The 16,137-nt window shown below is 41.5% G+C and overlaps 2 protein-coding genes across 4 annotated transcripts in view; one reads left to right on the top strand and one right to left on the bottom strand.

The window, feature by feature from the left end:
• Positions 1-16,137, top strand: part of MCPH1 (microcephalin 1) — a 242,733-nt gene that overhangs the window by 133,111 nt on the left and 93,485 nt on the right. The window lies entirely within an intron of this gene.
• The window catches only part of ANGPT2 (angiopoietin 2), a 52,662-nt gene that overhangs the window by 24,007 nt on the left and 12,518 nt on the right, over positions 1-16,137 (bottom strand). The window lies entirely within an intron of this gene.

The raw sequence follows: 16,137 nt of genomic DNA, 5'->3' as shown, positions 1-16,137 counted from the left end.
CTAGGAAACATTGCTATTTCTATTACATTCTAGACTTTTGGTTTCTTGAAATATAGACTTTAAAAGACTCTCTAAGGCTGGACACGGTAGCTCACGCCCATAATCCCAGCACTTTGGAGACTGAGGCTGGAGGATTGCTCAAGGCCAGGAGTTTGAGAACAACCTGAGCAACATAATGAGGCCCCATCTCTACAGAAATAAAAATTAACCTTGCATGGTGGTGCATGCCTATAGTCATAGCTACTTGGGAGGCTGAAGTGGCAGGAATGCTTGAGCCCAGGAGTTTGAGGCTGCATTGGGCTATGATTAAGTCTTTGCACACCAGCCTGTCTCCAAAAACAAAAGACTTTCTGAGACAGAGTATGAGAAAAGGAGCATCTTTTGATTTCCCCTGTAGCCTACAGAATCACCACTCAGTTTCATCTTCTATGATGCCTCTCCCCCTACCCTTGCTTCTTAGTGAGTTCGACCTACTATGTGCTTTTTAACATATATGCAGTTTTCATGATTTTGTCATATTATGTATCAGGCAAATTTTGAATCCCACACTGGCCCATTCATCATCTAGAATGCCATAATACTGGGTCTTCTCCTCACTTGCCAAAGAATATGCCAACTAATTTTAGCATAAACACAAGAGAATGAAGAAGCTAATTTCACTGCCATGGGTATAGATAACTATTATCTATGGCAGTAAAGTTGTATAATTAAACATAAATGCAAGACAACCTGGAAAATGGAAGGAGCATATGGGCTTGGAGCCAGGGAAGCCTGCCCCTACTTTATAACCTTGAGTCTAGGTAAATTGCTTAACCTTTTGGGACCCCAATTTCCTTATATATAAAATAGAGTTTCTGATTGGAGTGTTTTAAGGATATGTTAAACTATGCTTTTAAAGTCATTGTGTGTGTATAACTTTAACATTTAATTTTTCTTTCTTCTTTTTTTTTAATAATGATCTAATCATGGCAGCCACTATTCCATTCATTGGTCCAAACTATAAGCTCATGATGATGGGAACTATATTTTTCCTTTTCACATAGTATAGCAAACATTTTTTATTAAATTGAATAATTGAAAGTTGATTATAAAACTGCTTCTAGTGCCTTTCTTTAAAATTTGAATGATTTCTCTATAGAGAACCAATGGTTTCTGTAGAGAAACCATTCATAGAGTCAGTTATCACACATACTATCTCCCAAAATATTAACCACCAAATAATATTGTACTTTCTGCCTTTAAGAGTGGGAAAAGAGGACGGGAAGGGTGGCATTTCTCAGAGTTCAAGGGCTTCTCTGATGATGCACTTTGTCGATAGCATCTTATGACTAGTGTCATATGGCTTTAGGATTACACTGGAACCATAAGTTTCCTGTTTCCATGGCTCTTTCTCCATCAACTCTGCCCCACTGCCTCCAGTTCCTTGCATGTTCCTCGTCGTGGTGGCTAATGCTCACTCCCTGCGATTGTTCTCCCTTGATCATTGGGCCAATCAGATCAGCATGAAGCATCACGAGCACAGGTGGCCCTTGTAGCCACAGGCTCTGCATAGCATTCAACCAGCCAATCAAAATACTCTCTAAAAAAATTAAAAATAAAATATAAAATACAACAAACATGATACAAATTAAACAATGCAGTATAATAACAGTTGACACAGCATGTATAATGTATTCAGTATTATAAGTAATCTAAAGATAATTTAAAGTATATGGGTGGGGTGAGGTATGATATCTCATGCCTATAGTCCCAACACTTTGGGAGGCCAAGGCAGGAGGATCGCTTGTGCCCAGGATTTCAAGACCGACCTAGGCAATGTAGGGAGACCTCATTTCTGTTTGAAAAAAATAAAAATACGTATGGGAGGATGTGCATAAGTTTTATGTAAATATACCCTATTTTATATCAGGGACTCAAACAACGTGGGTTTTTATATGGGGTCGGGGTTCCTAGAACCAATCCCCTCCAGATACAGAGGGACAACTGTACTGGAGCTCTGATCCTTATGTCAAATAATTTTGTTGAAATTTTTACTTTTTGATATCAATCAAAACAGACCAGTATTTTAAAAATCAGGTACCCTTTGGGAGGCTGAGGTGAGTGTATTGCATGAGCCCGCAGGTTCGAGACCCACCTGGGCAACTTGGCAAGACCTCATCTCTACAATAAATCAAAAAAATTAGCCAGGTGTGGTAGCACGCGCCTGTAGTTCCAGCTACATGGAAGGCTGGAGCGGAAGGATCCCCAGAGCCCAGCAGGCCGAGGCTGCGGTGGCTGGGAGCGGCCACTGCATTCCAGTCTGGGCGACAGAGTGAGACTCCAACTCAAAAAAAAAAAAATCATGTACCACTACTAGGCAGTTCAACAGCCACCTCTGGTATAGGCCTCATAAAATTTACAGAATCTGAAACCCTCATCAGCCCTGTATCAGAACTAGCTCAGGCTTTTTCATGTCTGTGATCTTTCTTAATTCATTTTTCTTCCTCTCTTGCTTTTTAAAAATAATTAATAACCTTTGTGGTTGAAATAAACTGTTTAAAAGTATTCATAGATAGCAGTTTGTCATTCTAACCCCCCACACAGACACCCTGCGTCACCATGAGAGTAATGGAATTTTTGAGGTTGAAGTTAAGGCTCTGTGTCATCTAGAGGAGTTGTCTCTGTTACTCTTAACACCCAGCAAAGACAATATCTAAAAGATTTATTCTGAGAACTTTGGAACTGTAAAGATATACTCAAACTGGAGTTTAGTATAAATCCCTACTTAGAAATAATAATTTACAAAGTAGTATAAATAAAAAGTCTTAATCTTCTTACTGATTTCAGTACTTAAGAGCTAAATAAAAATTATTATATCTTTTGTCATTCTAAATCATATAACCAAAGAAGAAGAAAAAATGAATCCTCTAGCAATTCCTTCCCCCATTTTCAGAGCTACTAGGTCAAATGTGGTTACAACTAGCCAGAAACATGAGAGGATTGTTTATAATTTGAAAATGTAAAGTCAAATTCCGACTGCGTGCAAATGGCTCACACCAATAATTCCAGCACTTTGGAAGGCATAGGTGGGAGGATTGCTTGAGCCCAGGAGCTCAAAACCAGCCTATGCAACATAGTGAGACCTCATCTCTACAAAAAAAATTTAGCTAGGCATAGTGGTGTACACCTGTAGTCCCAGCACTCGGGAGGCTGAGGCAGGAGGATCTCCTGAGCCCGGAAGCGAAGCTGCAATGATCAGCCACTGCACTCCAGCCTGGGCGATGGAGTGAGACCCTGACATACATACATACATAGGCCAGTTCCAATTTAAAATTAGACTTAGAAACCTTAAAAGATGTATAGGCCTAGTTTTAGAAAATAAAATGTCTTAATTTGCTGTGTGTTTCTCTAAGCTTGAAAACAATAGAATACAAAATTCTTTTTTAGTTGCTACTTTTCAGCTTTGGGGGTTGACAAAGTGTAGGTACATGGGTGGGTGAGAGTGTGTGTGATTGCTGTTCTCACATGGAAACAAATTACAAATATGTTAGCTGTGATGTGTGTATTCGTACAAACTGCAGATATTATGTATTCAATGTACATGTGTATAGTGTCTCTACACAATATATACAGCTTTTGAAGACTTGTATTATTTAAATGAAAGAAAATCTGTATGATACTGACCCTATTACTAACCAATTGAAGCAGAAAAATGAACACTTCTATACAAAAATCTCCCATTTAATGTAGCCTGTCCACAAAGCATCACATCAAGGAGCATAAGACCAAATCTAGAAATTAAGCCCATCTGGCTTATCCACCTTATAGACGTGCCTTGAAATTGCCCTGCCTGTTGACCTTGGTAAATTAGTTATTTTCTCGACTGTTGCCCTGAGAGGTCTTTCTGTTTAGTGTCTCTCTCAGTTTTGCTGTCTGTGAGTGAAACCTAGAAATATAGAAATCTGCCCAATGAAATTCCTTTCTAGTATAAGAAAATCTTAGTATAAGAAAAGAAAAATATGGTGAATAAGTCTTTCTTCACCAGCCACGTCACCCTCTGCTGGCCTTTGGCAAGTGCTCTCATCCCCGTCATCTGCACTTAACTGCTCTCATCAAAACAGTCCCAAAACACTTAAACTTCCTGAGGGCGGGCTATGGTTCCCCCTAATTTTGCGGTGGCATTCATCTTCACGTTTTGTAGGAGTGTCTGCTATCACCTTCGTCTCTGAAGATGGTTACCCTGTGATCATGCTCTGTGGGCACAAGGGCCTCTGAAGAAGTCCCCTGCATGTGTGTGCAAGGTCAGGGTGTGTTGTTCCATCCTCTTCTTAGTGGCCAAAGCTCTCTGCAAAGTGTCAGACCTTGAGCTGCTCTTCTTTTCTCAGGTCTCAGATGAATTGTCCAAATTTAGCAATTTAGGACTGTAGCCTTTATTGTAGTGGCATGGACTGTTGCTCAGTGTTATTCAATTTGCTAAAAGAGGGTTGTGCTCCAGATACAGTCTTGAAAACTTGACAACACATTGACGCTCGAGCAAGCAGAATAAAATATTTTAACACTGTGTGTGTGTGTGTGTGTGTGTGTGTGTGTGTGTGTGTGTAAAATATGTTCTGAAGTTTTTTATTACTCCCCCAACATTTTGAGGGATCAGATGTGACAGGAAAAATAAGTGCATTTGTGAGGCAACTATGACAGATTGATTACATATTAAATTTGGCTATCTTCCTTCTCACCAAGATTAGCATCATTATTTTTTTATACCAAAAGAAAAGTAATCTCGAAGTTCGCTCAGTAAAGGAAAACATAGATAGTACACGAAAACTATCCCTAACTTGGAGATCCTGTCATCGGTCCCTCACCAACTATAGATGCTGGTGGAGAGATCATTTCTATTTATTTATTTATTATAAATTGTTTATTTTAAATATGTGGGGTACAAATCAGGGTTAGGAGCGTTATTTAAATAGCACTCACTGTCCTCAAAACTTTCCATTAATTAGTTTTCATTCATCTGAGTGACCTAACTTTCCAACTAAATTAACCAATAACTTGGGGTTTCCATGGAAACATTTTACTTTCCCGCATTTCAACTTAGAAAGAAGATATTATAACTATCTTCCACAAACACACAGTGCTTTTCCTACTTCAGTGATCCCTTCTTCTCAGATTTCACCGTCCTCTCGCTCCCAGATGGTCACATGATTCACCCCCCATCCCCCCAAGCTGCTGTCCCTTCATCTCACCATCAGAGTCAGGAAGCCACATGCAGATTGGATCACTCTGTGGCTCACGTGCCACCTCACACCTTTGCTTGAAGATGAAGTCCAGATTCCTTCTCTTGGCCACACGGACCCCTTTCTGGCCAGTGCTCACGATCTCTGGCCTGGTACCCTGTACCCCGGGTGCCCGGCTCCCCTGGCTGCCCCTGGCTGTCGGCAGCCTCTACTGCCTGCCTTGGTCTCTGCTCCTGGCATCCTTTCAGGGATCACACCTCCCTGTTGTGCTCTGTTATTAAAGACACTGACTCATTATGTGTTTCATTTTGATGCCAAAAACATTTTTTGTTTTATTTCTTTTTAAATCTCCCAATTCCATAGGCTAATGTTCTTGTTTGCTTAGGATACTAAAATTCTGTAACATTCTACATATATACCCTAGTAACAACAAGCAAAACATTTACTCGTATAATTAGATTGAAAACTTGAGTGCAAGATTATTAAATCCAGGGATCTTCTGTTTGGAAGGCTTTTGACCTAATGTTCTTGGTACTCTGTCATGAGGAAACTGAAACATCATTTGAGGTCTCTAGACAGAAAAGTGTCAAAACTGGGCTTTCCTCTCCTGCCTTATAGAGTTGTGTGTGTGTGTGTGTGTGTGTGTGTGTGTGTGTGTGTGTGTGTGTGTGTGTGTATTTTTTTTTCAGGCTAAAGATTCTGCTACCTAAGCAGTTGGGTACTCAGCAGTACTTTATCACAGATGCTGAGATTTAAGGAGAAAGGGCCTGGACATGCTTGTCTTGGACAAACCTCTGTCCTCTTACGGACATGCTTGTCTTGGATAAACCTTTGTCCTCTTAAACTACTCGCAGGAGATGGGAAATAGCTGCAACATCCACGGGCTAGAGATGGTGTTCAAATGCCCCACGAGCTGGGAAGTACGTTTTTCTCTGTTTTCTCCTTGTGTTGGTGCCAGACTTGAATTTTTAGAACCCAGGAAAGCCTACATCAAAGCTACTTGCCTTCCATGAGCTCCTAATATAGTTTTAGTCCTTTCTTCACATGCAGTGCAAGGCCCTAGACAATCGAACCACAATCCAGAGGCTGAGCCAGGAAGCATGGCCTTCTGCACTGAGTTCCAGGCGGTTCATCTGACCTCTCTTGTTTTTTGTTTTTTTGTTTTTTGTTTTGAGTTGGAGTCTCACTCTGTTACCCAGACTGGAGTGCAGTGGCCGCTCCCGGCCACCGCAGCCTCAACCTGCTGAGCTCCGGCGATCCTTCCGCCTCAGCCTTCCAAGCAGCTGGAACTACAGGCACACGCTACCACACCTGGCTAATTTTTTTGATTTATTGTAGAGATGAGGTCTCACCAAGTTGCCCAGGCGTGTCTCGAACCCACAGGCTCAGGCAATCCACTCACCTCAGTCTCCCAAGGTGCGGGATGACAGGCCGAACCACCGAGCCCGGCTCATCTGACCTCTCTTAACAAGCAAACCTGCCTTCGCCTACACTAACCAAATGGACTCCACCCGCTACGTAGGATGTTTCAAGCACATCCTATAACCAATTTGTTCTGACCCATCCTTTTTGCCTTTTTCTATTAATAACTTATGAGTAGCTTTCTGGTACTGTCTAGACAGTCAACCCTTTTCCTACTTTCATTAGTAGAAGAGACTAGACGCTCACTTATTGACCACTGTAAACTCCAAGATGTGGTAGGGAAAGGGAACTGTGAGTTGTAGGCCTCTGTTGGTGGTATTCCAACCTTGAGAATCCGCACCCCCTTCTGTGATGGATATAACCCACTATAATTTGAGCGCACCAGTATATCTGAGCACCATCAATCCTATCTGATATGTGCTTATTTGTGAGTTTAAGTATTCCTTTCATTATTTAATGGAGGGGGGCGTTTTCACATATAATCACATCTCTCTGCCTTTCTATGTGTTTCCCTTACCATCGTCCCAAAATCTGAGCAGAAAATGTGTTTTTCTCCTCAAAACGTTTCAGTCATTTTCTACTGCTAAAATGACTGTCATCACTAACAGTCATTTTAAATTATGTAGCTTTAATAAGAGTGGTATAGTAATCTCATATAAATGTTTGGGCATTTCATATGGCAAAAGAGGTCATATTTTACACACAAGTGGCAATTAGGACACATAGCTATTTATCCAGATGTCTGTTAGAGCACCAGCTCACAGCACTGTACAGATGCCAACATACGCAGATGCCTGTGAGCCAAGGAGCAAATAAAATGTGACAGACATTGTAAGGTCATGTAGACATTTATACACAGCAAGAATAATTACAGTGATTAGCAGTGGCTATGTGCAAGTGTGTGTATCTGCCCATCTGTATGTCTATCTGTCTGTCTGTCTATCTCACTGGATTCTCACACAGCCTTAGCTTGGGTTTCCCCAAAGCAGAGCCTGAAGCAAAGGCAGGCATGCAGGAAGTTTATTTAGGAAGTGGTCCCAGAGCGGGCAGTGGAGGACAGGCGAGGGAGGTAGGGGAGCGGGAAGGCGGTCCGCACATGTGAACTCCGTCGGCCCCCACTGTAGCGCTAGCAAGGGACAGGGCCTTCTGAGGAACCCTGGAACATGTGTCTTAGTGGGCAAGGGGAGCCAGTGGGCATGGACTCCACATGTTTGGGGTTGTGCTCACAGGAATACCAAGAAGTTCCCATGGGCATTCCAGTGCAGCTTGGGCTCAGGGTCTCTGGGCAGGAAGCTGGGGTCTGTGGGAAAGCCCAAGGCAAGGCCTGTCTTGGGGATGGCAGAAGAGGAGTTGGGCCCAGAGGATTCCCAGCAGTACCAGAGGGGTTCCTTAGCACGGTAGGTGATGCTTTGGGCCCGTTTATGAAGGGAAAAAGTGAGACTCAGAAAGCATCAGAGTTTCACCCCAAGTCCTGCGGACCAGGTACTGTGAGCCATGGTGGAAGACTAGCCATGGGGTAATCCAGAGACCCACATGGAGGGAGACCATGTGTGTATAACCCACAGTCGGCAGTCCTGGAAAGGAGAGGAGGGTAAGAACAACGGTCTGAAAAGGACAGTATTTTTAGCAGGTTGGGGAACGGGCAAGGCCAGAGACAGGACACCAAGGCGGAAATCGCCACAAGAGGCAGATGGAACTTGAGCTTGACAAGACTGTAGCAGCTAGAGCAGTTGAGGAGAAATTCGCTTTTGTCCTCAGCAGATGCCCAATGACACATCTGTTATGCTGCAGGCTTCTGCCATTTGCCTGCTTCGTGGGATATTTTGTTAAGTTCCTAGCTTGGAAGATGCTAGTGGGGCTTCCTACAGAGGTAGAAAGAAAATATACAACTCTTCTCTCTTTAAAAATGCACTGAATGATAAATGAGTACAAATAGAAAAGGAGTGATGTTGATGAATTCAAGCTACAATATACTCAAGTTTCTTTTTTTAATGAAACTAATGTGTTCTTGCCTTTCTGAATATAAGGGGCGCTGAGAGAAAAAAAAGTAGCAAATATCTTAAGTGTCTCTATGCCAGATAAAATTTTATGTATGTATACCTTTAGACATATATAAAACATATGCCTACACATGTGAGAGACATACACACAACATATATGTGTGTATGTGCGTGCACACGTGTATATCTTTTACTCTTCTCTGTGAAATTATAGATATCCAGAAACTCTCAGGGGGTGGGAGGAGGCTTTAGAAAGCAGTAATACTGTTGAACTGTCATTGTATGGATAAGGACGTGAGCACCTGAGTCACATGCTAGCTGGTAGCAGAGGATAAATTAAAACCCTGGCCACCCAGTACCTCATCCAGTGATCATCCACTGCACTGACATGCCTATTCTTACCTTAAAAACATATGCAGGCTGGGTTCGGTGGCTCAGCCTGTAATCCCAGCACTCTGGGAGGCCGAGGCGAGAGGATTGCCTGAACCTGCAGGTTCGAGACCAGCCTAGGCAACTTGGTGAGACCTCATCTCTACCATAAATCAAAACTTAGCCATGCGTGCCTGTGGTTCTGAATACTTGGAAGGATGAGGCAAAAGATCACCGGAGGCCAGCAGGTTGACGCTGGAGTAGCCATGAGCGTGCCATTGCACTCCAGCCTACGCGACAGAGTGAGACTCCAATTCAAAAAAAAAAAAAAATTGTTCAGGGCAACCCCTCTTACCCAGCTAACTTTTTTTTTTGGAGAAATGAGTTTTCACTATGTTGCCCAGGCTGGTCCTGTGCTCAAGCAATCCTCCCACCTAAGCCTTCCAAAATGCTGGGGTTATAGGCATGAGCTACCTCACCCAGCCTCCAGGACACACTTTCAAGGCTAACTAGTTTTTTGCTGTCCTTTATTGAGATGGCAGGAAGCTTATGTTGTTTCTGTTTTAGAAAGGGAGGGAGTGGACTCGGGAATGCTTGGGAAAACTCAGAACAGGGCTATGCATGTCCTGCTGGCTCCTCTGGACAGACCCCCAACCTCCACCCCAACTAAGACTTTCTGCTTCTTTATCTCCTCTTTCTGCTAACACCCAAAAGGTAGAAAGAATTCCAAAGAATAGAATTTTTTAGGTGATATTGGAAGATGCTGAAAATACACAGGATTAATTCACATGAAAACAGCAGGACCGCACGCTGTCTTTTGTGTATGAAAATGCACCTACTGACCTAGCATCAGCAAATATGTTTTTATGTCACTTTCTGAGTGGGTGATCACTCTCCTCTGAGCCGTTCGTGTTCTCTTGCCCAAGAACCCTTTATTGTACTTTACCCTGGCTCGGAGTAAATGGGCACTGATGCCCTGGCACACTTTCTTGCAATTTGAGGTTCCTGTGAGCACCATGTGCCAGTGGGCATTGTGTGTGGTGGGGGCTGTCTCTCTCCCATCTGTGGAAGAAAGCCACGCGAGCCATATGTGAGAGTTGTGAAGGTGTAATGCCAGGAGATTTTTAAGCAAAAAGTGTGTCTTTTCATTCTGATTTTCATGTTCCTGAAGCTGTAGATAAAGCTTTTTTAATGTGATGATTTTATAACGCTAAAGTTCATGCTTTTCTGAGCTATTCAGGAGGAAAAATCTACTCCTTATATTCGATTAGATTATCTGTCCTGTGACCTCTGGTTCAGTTCCCATTCTCCCAAGTGGTTAAAGCTACAAATTTTTTCATATTTTCATATTTATTTACATAACTTCAGTCCCCCATGTGCACGAACTTTAAGGAACTGTACATCTGCCTGTGCTTTGCAGAAGCAAAGAAGGAACAATCTTTTTAGAACTCACATTAGAAACAAGTTATGTGTTTAACAAGACTACGTTTTGCACATTAGTCTTTAAAAGTTGCAATATATTTTTAAGCATTTTAACAAGCTTATCTTAGATCTGTTCAGCAGTGAAAGTCTTTTTTTTTTTTTTTGAGTTGGAGTCTTTAAAATAAGAAGCAATGCAGCAAAAACAAAACAATATTCATTACCAAAATTATGTGGCAAGATATAGAACAGTAAGATTGTTTTCCAATTATAAGGCTTATCTTTATTTCTTGACCTGAAATTTGATAGAAAGGGTACTAAGTATGTATCACCATATTTACTGTTCATCATTTGAAATTCTGATAGTCAAGCAAGACTACTATTCAATTTGGAAGCCCATAGAAAAACCCATAAGCATGTTCTACTTGTGTCTATAGCCAGCCTTCCAGCAAACGTGCTCTGAAAGCCACACACGCTGTGTTCTCTGAATGATGGTCGGGCAGCGCCACTGAAGAGAGAGATTGCAAACTGCAAATGGTGATTATGACTTTGGGCGTATCATTGAGCTTCTAATTATGTCTTCCAAGACCTCCTGACCCAAAATAAGAGAGTATTTTACTACAAAGTATATGGTGTGTTAAACTTCTGTTTACAGAATATCAGTTCTAGGAGTGATCTTGTTCCTCACTTGTTTTTAGAGGAAGTTTACCACATTTTTGTTTCAAGGGTGTGTTATCTATATATCGGGTTGTGGGGGAGAAGGTGAGCAGGAACCAGTGTGTAAAATTTGGCCATAAAACGATGGTGTCACTGCTCCAAACGGAGTTAAACATATTATTTTATTCCTATAGGATTGGTAACTTACCCTAAAGTAATTTTTACACAAAATGGCACTCTCAGAAGGAATTCATTTAAATAAAGGCACAGATACAGCATGAAGAACTGTACTTTGCTGTAAAGGAGCCTTTCTTACATCCTAACCTGTGGCATCTGTTGCACTGTCCAAATTAGGAGGAACCGAAGTAGGTTTTTAGGCCAATCATGTGACTCCAATTTAAACCTGCTAAATAACACCTTGGCAGTTTTCACTAGTTCTTTTCTCACAATAGAATCCTTATTTCATTGTATAAATGATGCTCCATGGAGATTGCTAGGATGTGCTCACAGTCTGCAATTCATTTGTTAAAGATAATATAATAGATAGCCATTAATTAAATGCTGTCACAGACATCGTGTTGAACAAAGGGCCAAATACAAGAGTGCTTACTAGATGATTCATTTCCATGAAGTTCAAGAATAGATCGAACTTATTGATGGTGATAGAAGTAGCTTGTGGGTGAACTGAGAAGAAGCATAAGGGAGTCTTCTAGGGTGCTAAAAAATGAAATCTGGATCTTGGTGCTAGTTACATGAGTGAATTCCTATTTTAAAAGTTCATCAGACTACAGATTTAAGGTTAGTATACTTTATACTTTTCCTGTGTCTTATATCTCAAAAAATATCTCAAGGAAAAGATAATTTGAAGTGAAATGTTTGACAATTTTGCTATGACATTATGACCCTAGTTACTGTAAGTGGTTTTATTTATCAGTGTCTGGGGTTATCTAAAATAATGCCCAAAACAGTGAACTTTTGGAAAAGTAATTTAAAATTACTGTTTGCAGAGAACTATGGATTAAACCTTCCCAGCTATGCAAGGAGGGTTAAAAGTAGTCAGTTAGGTAAATTAGTAATTTAACATTCCGAAACACAATTCTTTCCGGATCAAGCATACAAGGCATTTGTTCTTGGAAGACCAAGAAAGAATCCATGTGGTTCCCATTAGTCTAAAAATAAATAATAAATAAACATCTGAGTCATGTATTGCATTTTGTTTGAGTTCAGTGGCTGCAAACATAGGAAGAAAATGATTTCTGCTATGAATAATTTTTCTACCCATTGCCCATTGAAATGCATACAAAATTATTCTGAGAATAGTGAAATAAATTAATTGATTGAATTTATTCTTCTCTGAGCTACTCCAATGCAAGTGTTTCCTACTTTGGGGCAATAGTATAAAAAAAACTGAATAAGAGAGTTGTATTGGTGTTGAGTTGGGAAGAAGGGCTATTTGTAGAGTCATCACTACAGCACAGGTTTGGGAATCAAATGCACCACACCCCATGTGAATTCCAGCTCCATTCTTGTGAGCTACCAGCTCAATACAGTTTAACCTCATATATAAAACGGGTATATAAGTACTTACTATGCTATGTTAGTGTGAAAATTCACTGCAACAAATTAACACAGTTCTCAAACAGTGTGCCCAGTCACCTTGGGTCTCTGCAGCAAACTCATAGGAACAATGGAAGATATGTGAAACATTTGGGAGAAACTCAACAATATTCAACATCTGTTAGCCACTATAAGAACTGGTAGCTCAAAGTAGCTTAAAGATTTAACACTATTAGGTTGTGACTCTGTCAAGCTGAGTTTTGGGCTGTTGCTGTTGTAAAAAGTAAATATTACAGGAAAATCAGCATGGAGCATGAAATGTGGGTGGTGGTGTCCAATCGGACTCCAAAGTCTGAGAAGCCAGGAAGTGCATAACTGACAAATATATCTCATTCTTAAGTCACTGGGGTTATTTAAGAAAAACTAAAGTATAATTTTTCTTCTCTCAATTGATGTTTCCAAATGGCTACTCAATTTGCCACCAGCACATAAATACTTAAAGTGTTTGACCCTAACTACTTCATAAATGCAACAGGTAGGTATTCCTATTGGGTCAGAGGGGCTGTGAAAAATAACAGAATGCCAAGGGTGCCGTGAGCTGAGAAAGTTTGAGAACATCTCTTAGAACCTTGCATTTCATAGGCTATAAGCTCAATCCACCATCTTCCTCCCCTTCCTGCAACCCACATATTGCCTTTAATTGTTATCTCTATGATTTGATAAGCTTATTAGAAAACTAGTAAATCAAAAAGAACAAATAAATTGTGTAGGACTTTCAGTAAGATGTATACATCAGTGTTTTTCTAACTTCTGAAACCATTAAGAAAAGCAGCCGTGTTTCCTGCAAGGTAGTTGGTTGACCCTGTGTCTCCTCTTCGGTGAACAGCTTTTATAAATGATGTATCTCAATGGAAACATTCTCAGAGCAACGTGCATATGTTCTGTGGGTTATCGTGGTCACCCTCAAGCTAATGGGTTTTAGGAAGGGCAGAATGGTGCTAGTTTTACAAAAGTTACGCGACCCGTTTCTGCTTATGATTTATAGTTTGCACGCTTGCCATCCTCACTTATTCTAAGATGAACTAGTTTTATACCATTACATTATGAAGAAAAGCCAAATTTACTTGACCACCATAGCCATTTGGGCAGTAAATTTTCAGTGTGATTCTCCACATGCTTGTGGTAAAAGTACAAGGGACTTGACTCACTTTCCCATAATTAGTTTCAGTTCTGGAGGACTGCCCCCTCGCCCTCGCCCTCTCGCCTCGCATGCACGTCTCTTGCGATGGAAGCTAGTGGAAAATTCCTATCCCCTTTCACTCTACTGCCACAAGTTATAAAAAGCATGCCATTCAGAACTGACATTTTCTTTTGCGTGCTTGAATTTTTACTCACAACTTGAAGGGAAAAAAAATCATTTTGAGATCTGTCTCTCTGTTACCCATGAGGCAAGGGGCCACAGCCTCACTTGGTACCACCGTAGAATGGCTGACCCAGTTCTCCTCATCTACAAGGCATCATGCAATTATAGCAGCGAGTGCCTTTTGGGTGGTGGTTGTGACCGCCCAGCACTGCAGCGCCTAGTGACACTCATTGACACAATCACACAAGTCACTTGAGATTCCCATTTCAACTGACTCATTCAGTGGGAACAAAAGCTCACATGCTGGTGGGAATGCTGGCCAGGGTGAGCACAGGAAGGAGGGAGCCCAGCACTGGTTTTCCTATCGTTAGGTTTGTTTGTTTCGATGAGTCATCTTACCACCATTTTTTAACCAAAATTCACTGTGGTTACTTCTCTAATTTGGTCATGACGCCTACAAGCCAGTTTCATTTTATCAGCGGTAGTGAATTCTTGAAAGCTTCCCTCTGTGCTAGGAATCTAGTTTCAAACTGAAGTGGTCCGAGTGCCCAGCTTAAACTTTGTGGCTTAGTATCTTTATTGAACCCTCTGGCGGAAGGACCTACATTAGAGTTTTGGCTGCTCTTTGGGACTCAAATTATGAGCAGTTGGTTCCACTGGAATCTTGACCCTCTCATGGAGTGGCTGTAGGAGTACCCTGACTTCAGGGGGCCAAAGTTAGACCATAAGTGAGGCTTTGTCCCAAATGCCTCTCCTGTATCCCAACACTCTCCAGGTGGTATGTGTAGACCTAACAGCACTCTTTTTCTTGTTCCTGACTCTCCACCCCCACACCCCTCCCCCTGTTAGTCCCCTGCCTCTTGGATGCCTTTGAGAAGAAAGTCCATGCTAACTAAGGAAACTTCCTGAAAATGGCAGGGTTAAATTCAGACCCGAATTCAAATCTTCATCTTAGTCATTATTCCCAGTGGCCACTAACTCTTCTCCAGACAACTTGAAGGGAGCCTTGGGCTTTGCATTGCACCTTTACTGGGCACTTTAGTGGCCCCAGTAAGTGCTCAGAAGCAAGATCAGACTGACCAACTTTGTGAGAGGGGCTGGTGAGCCACACACAATACAGAAAGTGTCCCTGAGGGATTTTCCTAATGATGACTGTCAGTTGTACAAGTGGAAGCTTAATACTACTCAGAAAGATTCAGAAGAATAGTACCGGTACTCATAGAAGCAAGCTCTAGTCTGGAAAATTGTGGTATGTGACAAGCATCTCTCTCTGACTATGCTGGAAAAGGAAGGTGCTGTCAGCTGGAGGGGAAGGTTTGAAAGACAAGAGGGAGCAGCGGATAGATGCGTGGGCCCTTCTTTTGTCTCTACCCTTTCTCTTCCATTGAATGTTAATCAAGTTTGGTCATTCTTGAGCCATCTATTGTACTTCAGTATCTTCTTGTTAATCTCCAATTGTAACTTGAGGGGAATTATGTTTGACTAGTACTTTAAGTTAATGAAACAATGTGTTGCCCCAGATTTCATTCTGGACACCTCGGGAATAAACACCAAGACCACTCCTCAAAATATTTTCTGCAGAGTGGATTTCATTAGAAGGTAGGTTAGTGTTGGAACTCATTCAAGGCCACTTTAAGTCAGTCCAACTGTATAGATTTCAAAGATAACAGTGCAGGGAGAACAGTACATGGGTTTGTACAGTTAAGAAATGTTGAAGGGTTGACTTCCATAGAACACAAATGTCAGTCTCCAGCTGTACTGTGGGGACATTAATTGTGTTATACAGTGAAACTGTATATAGTAATGGAAAAGAGCAAATTTCAATACATACAACATGAATGAATCATAGAAATAATAAAAACAGACCAAAAAAGACTATGTGCCGTATTGTTCCAATTACATGAAGTTCAAAACTGAGCAAAATTCACCTATGGCGGGTGGCAGAGCAGAGTCAGGGCTGACCTTGAGAGGAGGGAGGTGCTGACCAGGAGGGCTATGAGAGCACCATCTGCCGTGCTGGAAGTACCCTGTGTCTTGAGCTGGGTGGCCGTTACACAGGTATGTACACACAGTAAAATCCATCAAGTTACATACTCAGGATTTGTGAATTTGCATAAATTATACCTCAAAAAAAGCA

The sequence above is a fragment of the Carlito syrichta genome, unplaced genomic scaffold (assembly GCF_000164805.1).
Source record: "Carlito syrichta isolate Samal-C Ts95f unplaced genomic scaffold, Tarsius_syrichta-2.0.1 Scaffold309283, whole genome shotgun sequence".
NCBI lineage: Eukaryota > Metazoa > Chordata > Mammalia > Primates > Tarsiidae > Carlito > Carlito syrichta.
Note: the sequence above shows the minus strand (reverse complement) of the source record. Positions and strands in the feature narration are given on the sequence as shown.